We start from the raw sequence: 8,811 nt of genomic DNA, 5'->3' as shown, positions 1-8,811 counted from the left end.
CACACTTGGGGATGAATAAGGGGAATTTTTAAATAATAATAATAATAATAATAATAATAATATGATTATGATGAGATGAAGATGATGATGATGAGATGATGATGATGATGATGATGATGTTGATGATGATGTGATGATGATGATGATGACGATAATAATAATAATTCGTTTCATGACTCTTTTGATCCATATGCCGATAAAACCTCCAGATAAAGGAATCCTGGTTGTTTGATTAATAGAACAGCTGAATGGTAGTCAAATTTTCTTCGTATTTAATGCATTGGATTTATCTCTATTAATTCTCGCAGTCGGCTGATATCTATAATTGTTATCTATTTCTACAATTTGAAGAGATCATTTGGAAGGTATGTGGCTCAAGATGAAAAAACTCTTTTAGTAGTATATTTCAAAAATGCCACTTTCGGTGTGTGTGTTGTGGGGGGGGGGGGGGGGGGTTGCTTGTTTTGTTGTATCCTTTTATTTGTTTGTTTGTTTGTTTGTTTTTTGTTTTTGTTTTTGTTTCGTTTTTGTTTGGTTTTCTCTCTTTTTTTTCTTCCTTTTGTTTTCAATTTTGTTGTATTGGGCTTCCTTTGTACTTAACACATTCATTAAACCCCAATGTCCCAATTTGACAATGTTCCTGTCGTCTTTTGCTGTCTTTGGTCTCTTAATAATTTTGTATAGGTTACTATAGTGTATCAAAAATGCCTCGCTAGCTGCTTCGTATGTTATCCCAAAAATAAATAAAAAAAATACCGGGGTTTTATTATAGATAAAAATGAATTTTTCTTCACTTCTTATTTTCTCTCTCCTTCAAAACGCGGATAACAACTTGCCAATTACGGTGAAGAACCCGTATTGAGAGTGTTAGTTTGGTCGAGGGATCACCTGGGAAGCTTCGAATCTAAACCACGAGGAGTAACCAAATTGGATTTGTTAATTAACGGTTGGCCTAGGATGGTTATATGTTGTAATTAGCATGATCCGGTGTCTTCACTCATGGTATGATCACTATCGGCTCTATGTTTTCTGCTTCATAAATATTATGGTTGTCTGTATGTTGATTTTTCTATCTTTCTGCTACTTATCTATTTGGATTTATTTGTCTCCGGCCGGCCAAGCCCATGAGTTCCTCACACTTTCAAATCCGAAGGTATGGTGTTTCGAATCCAGTTGAAAACGACAGGGGAAAAGAGACAAGTTACACTGAATTGCTTTGAGAAAATACAATCATAAATTTTGGAAGTCTTTTACCCTGTTTTATTTTCGTTGTTTTGTTTTTGTTTTTTGTTTTTGTTGTCTTTGTTTTTTGTTTTTTTTGTTTTTAATTTTTAATTTTTAATTTTTTTAAATTTTTTTTTTGGGGGGGGGGGGGGGGGGGGGGGTTTCCTTTCTTCCTCCTGTCTTTACCGTGATATTGGTGCTCTTCTTCAGCTAGTTGATATTTTCACATAAAACTCTAATAAATAAACAATATGCTAAGGGGATAACTCATACAATTTGATTTTGTGACTTGTGCCCTATTCCCTTGTGGATTTTAATTGGATATTTGAATTTTCCTCATGATTACAGTTTTTATGACTCGGTTAAGTAGAATCATCTCGTAGGTCGGGCCTTTTAACAAGTATGTAGCCCTACAGTAAAAATAAAAACTCCCTCAGTGCTATAAGATCCTTGAACCGGGAGTTGATCCCTGTTATTAAAGCGTTTCTTTCTGCCCTTTGCACAGGACGTCAGTGTATCACAATCTTTTTTTTCCATATGAATCCAGCTACCCTACCTTTATTGAGAAGACTGGGGATAAATCGAGAAATTCGCGACTCCTATCCGAATCTATACAAGTCCTTTTGCTTGTGACGCGAGTGTTGTACATGTACCAATTAATTTATCGTGACCTCGATTTTAAATAATCTAACATCCTTATTATAATCTTCTATATTTATATTAATCAGCTGATCAATCTCTACCTCTCTCTCTCTCTCTCTCTCTCTCTCTCTCTCTCTCTTCTCTCTCTATCCATCTCTATATATAACCATCTATCTATCTATCTATCTATCTATCTATCTATCTATCTATCCATCTATCTATCTATCTATCCATCTATCTATCTATCTATCTATCTATATATCTATCTATCTATCTATCTATCCAAATATCCATCTACATATCTATCTCTTTCTATCTATCTATCTATCTATCTATCTATCTATCTATCTATCTATCTATCTATCTATCTATCTATCTATCTATCTATCTCTATCTGTATCAATGTTAACCTGTTTCACTTTCCTTCCCCTCAAAACTCCGCATAATCTCATTTTCTTTGGTCTCTATTTACGGATTTTAAAACTGACTACACAATCCATTCTTTGACAATAGAAGCCTCATATCATTCTTACTCGAGTGGAAAACTTCAAAATATTTGGCTTCTAGGTTGAGGGAAACAAACACTTATCCAGGTCAATATTAAATCTGTACATGAAACAATGACATATTTTCGGATAAAAATAGCAGCTCACAGGTAATACAATATTTTGTTACCCGACAAGGTGGAAGGATATCTCTATAATTTATTTCAAGGTGGGCATGATGGAATAGTTAGAAAAATATAATTAAATCAATCATCCCCCCACCTCGAAAAAAATAAAAGAAAATCAGCCTGCCGTGATTGAACTTCAGACCTCCCGATTACAGGTCAGACGTGCTGCCACTCTCCACCACAGAGGTTACCCCAACGTCGGGACAACTTAATGCTTATATTCCTCAAGAGGATAGATAGTATGCGCTTGGCTAAAAAACTCACAACATTGACATCCGGAAGTAAAACAGACAAACACACACAACTCTGTGTAATCATGAATGTTTATAGTCTGGTTAATACAGTTTAGTGAGTATTACTCATAAAAGTGGATGGCAAAAAAAAAAAAAAACAAAAAAAAAAACCAATAACAAAGACTCGATTGACGTCAACTTCATTCTATCTATAGATAGTATGCGCTTGGCTAAGAATCTCATAACATTGCCATCCGGAAGTATAACGGACCAACACACAAAACTGTGTGTATCCATGAACGTTTATAGTCGGGTTAATACAGTTCAGTGAGCATAACTCATAAACGCGGATGGCAAAAAACATTAACAAAGACCTGATTAACGTCATCTTCGAACTATCTATAGATAGTATGCGCTTGGCTGAGAAGCCATCCGGAAGTATAACGGACCAACACACAAAACTATGTGTATCCATGAAGGTTTATAGTCAGGTTAACACAGTTCAGTGAACATTTCTCATAAATGCGGATGGCAAAAAACGATAACAAAGACCTGATCGACGTCATCTTCGAACTATCTATACGTTTCCATTATCTTACACCAGTGCCTGCTCCCTAATGTAGACGCCATGACAGATTGAATCATACAGCTTCGTCGTCCTCTGAAATAAAACAACAAATTTTGAAAGTTTTTAACAGAAAACTCGTCCTTCAATTTAATTATATGATCAAATAGAATTACCCTAATCTTTTCAACAAATAAACCTTAATACCTGGGAATTCAAATTTTTTCTTTAAAAAATCATAATAGATGGAAGAAACAAAACAGAAACAAAACCAATCAGTAGATCGAGCAGACAAGTATCCTTTCTCGAGTTAGTGAAGTGGGTAATTAATTATAGAACAAATCAACGTGTTTATTCATCGTAACAACGCCACTACCACATTATCTCATTAATCTGTAGTGTTTCGTTCATTCTGTTTTGTTGATAAAGGGGAAACCAGAAACGTTTATTTGATCTGTTCTTGTAATCGAGCAGACAAGTATCCTTTCTCGAGTTAGTGGAGTTGGTAATTAATTATAGAACAAATCAACGTGTTTATTCATCGTAACAACGCCACTACCACATTATCTCATTAATCTGTAGTGTTTCGTTCATTCTGTTTTGTTGATAAAGGGGAAACCCGAAACATTTATTTGATCTGTTCTTGTAATCGAGCAGACAAGTATCCTTTCTCGAGTTAGTGGAGTGGGTAATTAATTATAGAACAAATCAACGTGTTTATTCATCGTAACAACGCCACTACCACATTATCTCATTAATCTGTAGTGTTTCGTTCATTCTGTTTTGTTGATAAAGGGGAAACCCGAAACGTTTATTTGATCTGTTCTTGTAATCCAGCAGACAAGTATCCTTTCTCGAGTTAGTGGAGTGGGTAATTAATTATAGAACAAATCAACGTGTTTATTCATCGTAACAACGCCACTACCACATTATCTCATTAATCTGTAGTGTTTCGTTCATTCTGTTTTGTTGATAAAGGGGAAACCCGAAACGTTTATTTGATCTGTTCTTGTAATAGAATTGAAGCTTACATTCAATTTCAAATTATTTATGTCTTCGAGCTTCGAGTAGCAACATTTACGGCTATGTGGTCTAGTGGTATGACACTGGCTTTCGGATCGGAAGGTCCTGGGTTCGAGCCTCGCGCTCGGCGCATGGCTGAGTCCTTGGAAAAGGCTCTTTACTCACATTATCTCACAGTTCTTCGGTGTAAAATGAGTACCTGGCCGTTAGCAGCGTTGTCTTTGTCCGAAAAATTGTAATATCGCCTAACAGGCGTCATGTCCCGTCCTACATGTTAAATGTTGCTGGTGACCAGGAACCCCCTGTAAAGCGCTTTGAGCACATAGTGGATATTTCGTTATAGGGAATGAGATTAGCGGAAGAGTAGCGTCCCTTGATTGGACGTCACCTTACAGAGAAAACGTCAAAATGGTTTTTTGTGTCTCATGCCGCTTTCACCGGAAGCGAGGACGAGAGACGCATGCGCACAACCAACATGACGTTCTCTCTCTAATAACTTTTCCGTCGGTGACGTCCAATCAAGGGACGCTACTCTTCCGCTAATCTCATTCTCTATATAAAGCTCTTTTTTTTTTTTACATTACACAGTGTTCTTCTTATATTTTCAGCTCTTATAACCCAAATGGTTATGGTCTTATTGCTACATTGCAAAATACTTTAAAACTAACGCAAACAAATATATTGTCCATTACAACCATGTTAAACCAAGCCCATATTTACGTCCGGTTATATAATTTGTTTTAAAAAAATGAGCTTTATATAGCGCAATATCCACTAAATGTGCTCAAAGCCCTTTACAAGGGGTCCCTGGCCCAACATTTAACATGTAGGACGGGACATGTCGCATGCTTAGTCGGTATTACAATTTGTTGGACAAAGACAACGCTGTTAACGGCCATTTTACACCTGAGTACGGTGAGAGAAAGTGAATAAAGAGCCTTTTCCAAGGACTTAACTATGCGCGGAGCGCGAGGCTCGAACCCAGGACCTTCCGATCCGAAAGCGAGTGTCATACCTCAAGACCACATAGCCGCACAAATGACCTGCAACTGTGTACACGCTGGGAACAATTCAAACCAGACAATGTATAATGATGACGCTATCATAAAACAGTGAGCTGACTGTGCTTACTCTCAAACCCAAATGGATTCTCATTTTGAATCATTGATATTCCAATAGATTATGACTTCCTGTTAATGGCTTCTTTAGTTTTAATGGCATCATTCAAGTCGGAGTATCCCATTTAATGACAATAATCACTGCCTCCCGACTCCGCTAAATTCATAACATCTCACCCCTGGAAACATTAAAGGTACTAGACACACACGCTGCGAAATGGTCAATATTTATTAATATTATTGTGCTCGATTTACGTCTTGTGATAAGCAAATGGCTTTTCACATTTACTTAATTGCCTTATTATTAATTAATCAAAAACCTAACCATTATCAATGGAATCTGTCTTACTCTGAAAAAAAATAATGAAAAAATACGTTTTAAAAATTTTGGTCAGAAAACTCGTCCTTACGTGAATGTCCCAGATTTTGAGAGGTTTTGATAAGATGAGGGTCAGTTTAATCGATCGATATACTGAGGGGCAAGTAGTGACATGTATATGCAGGCTTGATACCCGAACGCAACTATGGGCCTCGTTTAACATTTTAAGTCATTTTTATAGATTTCCATTACAACCATATGGGCTCATAATGAATTGGATTATCAGACCTGCAAATATTATGTGCACATCGGCAAGTCGAATTCTGAACAAAATTAATTTCTTAAAAACGTGGTTTTTCAGAATACGGCAGTAATGTAAAATATTTACTACCTGAAATAGCATCATACTATTACGGGAGATATTTCATATAATATTGATATCAATAATTCATGTTGTAATCAGTGTCAATGGGAGGATACCATTTGTGGCCCTGTAGTTCATTACCTTCCCTATTGAAACGTTTACAAGAGAATATAATAAAATTTACTCATCCAGATCATTAAAATAATATATCAATAATAATATTAATATTGATGTTAGACAACATTTGTTAATATTTCGTACCATTCACTAGTGAAATAATATTAGATTGGAAACAACAATGAATGAATGTTACCTGTATGGTCTAGAAACGTTGATCGACAGAACGTTGTATCAACTAGGATTTCAATATGACCAGAAATGAGGGCACACACACACACATACACACACACACATACACACGCACACACATACACACACAAACACACACACATACACACACATACACACACACATACACACACACGCACACATACACACACATACACACACAAACACACACACACATACACACACACATACACACACGCACACACTCACACACACACACACACGCACACACACACACACACATCGGCGTCTAAGACTTGCCCGAAATGTTTACTCATTTGCTTCATGATACATTGAGGACATTATTTATACATCAAATTATGTATATATTTTTTATATTAAAGCCACTTAAAGGATACGATCCTAAATTAAGCCTTTAACCATGTTGTAATAGCTCAGCCAAAGCTAACTTTGACAGGACTATTAAAAGAGCTAACAAACTTACCACATGATCCAAGTCTTTTAATGATTTATATACAGAATGTTGCTTAAGAAAAATTGGGAATATTTTAGACAATCCAACACATCCTCTAAATTATCATATCACTAAGTCGAACAGAAGTGACCGATTGTTGTCTATCAGAACAAAAAGTGAAAGACACCTCCGATTCTTTTTACCCTACAGTTGCAGAATTTTTAATAAGAAAAATTATAAATTTTGGTCTACGTCTGTTTTAACTTTGAATCCTTTTCTTTAAAATTGCTCCATACCCCCAATTTTTAAACATCAATTTATGAAATCGCTTACTACAATTTTACAATTTACCTATTTAATCTAAATGTGCCATGTAATTTATAGTATGTAATTTTTCTCAGTCAATTTACAATATTATTATACTGTATCTAAGTCTTAGCTTTTTACTAATTTGTTTTCTTATATGTTGACATCAATATACACTTTACTAGATATCTATATCTTTAAAATAATATTGTCTGTATGTCTCTTGAAATTTATACTATTAATTATTCTTACAACTTACAATATTATTACACTATAACTATTACCAAGCTTTACTTTACCACATTAATTTACGTATATTATATTTATGAATTTATCATTGTCGGCATTTTATACGTCTGTACAAAAAATTTATTTTTGGATGAATAAAGTACATTATTATTATTATTAAAAGTAACATTCGAAAGGAACAACTGTGTCAAGATTTAGAAAGTTATAAAATCGATGTGTTGTGTTTACAAGAGACGAAGATCCAAGATGGCGTCGACCAAACAATAAATGGTCACAGACTGCTGTGCTTTGCTTCCAGTTCACCTCACTATGGATGTGGATTTCTCATAAATAAAAACTGCAGGGATTTGACTAGTGACGAATGGAATGTTTCGGACAGAATATGTGTTCTTGAGCTTAAGTGTAAGATCAATTCAAGGAACCAGAATAACGATAATAAAGACGATCACGGTAAGAAGACGTTCACTATCTCAATCGTAAATGTTTACGCACCAACAAGTCAACGCGCAAAACAATACCCAGAGGAAACTGATAAATTTTACAAAGACCTAGACGATACACTGAACAAAATAGGAAACAAATCAATATTAATAATTGCTGGAGATTTTAATGCCAAAGTAGGAAAACGTCTCGACAGTGACACACTATGTTTAGGATCATACTCAAAAGGAAAACGTAACGATAACGGAGAAAAATTAGTCCAGTTCTGTGAACAGAGAAAACTTTTCATAACAAACAGTGCTTTCAACCACCCATCAAGACACCAGACAACATGGGTAGGACAAAGGAAAGACCAAACCCAAGACAAAATGATAACAATACACAACCAAATAGACTATATCATATGTCGACACCGCCATAAACACTACTCAACCAACTCGCGATCATACGGTGGTACACTGCTAACATCCGATCACAAACTTGTAAAAACGAATTTCAACATAAATGTGTACAGACAACGAAGACAGAAAGGTAAAACGGCAGTCAAAATAAACACGGCAAAAATAGTAAATGAGCGAGAATGTCGCATTCATTACCAATATGAACTTAACTCAAGTCTATTTAAAATAAAGCAAAACAGCAATCCAAACAATGAATGGAAAGAGACGCAAGCGGCAATGAAATATGCGGGGGAAGAAAGTGCAGGCTCTATTAATACAACTAAGAACAAACCAAATCGAACGCCTAACATCGCTATTAACGATCTATCGCGGCAACAAAAAGAACTTAGGATCAGGATACAAAACACGAAAGACTCGGAAGAAATAATAAACCTGAAAACGGAACGAAACAAAATACTGCATTCAATTCGATCACTTACAATAAAACACA

The 8,811-nt window shown here is 35.4% G+C and overlaps 1 protein-coding gene across 1 annotated transcript in view; it reads left to right on the top strand.

Annotated features, from left to right (window-relative positions):
- The first annotated feature begins 5,543 nt into the window (after positions 1-5,543).
- The window catches only part of LOC144966697 (mitochondrial fission process protein 1-like), a 23,544-nt gene continuing 20,276 nt past the window's right edge, over positions 5,544-8,811 (top strand). Inside the window, exon 1 of the mRNA XM_078903459.1 lies at positions 5,544-5,672. The gene's annotated coding sequence lies outside the window, so the exon portion shown is untranslated. The remainder of the gene's footprint in view (positions 5,673-8,811) is intronic.

This window comes from Berghia stephanieae, chromosome 2 (assembly GCF_034508935.2).
Source record: "Berghia stephanieae isolate SIO BIC M18660-M18661 chromosome 2, UCSD_Bste_1.3, whole genome shotgun sequence".
In the NCBI taxonomy this organism is placed as follows: Eukaryota; Metazoa; Mollusca; class Gastropoda; order Nudibranchia; family Aeolidiidae; genus Berghia; species Berghia stephanieae.
Note: the sequence above shows the minus strand (reverse complement) of the source record. Positions and strands in the feature narration are given on the sequence as shown.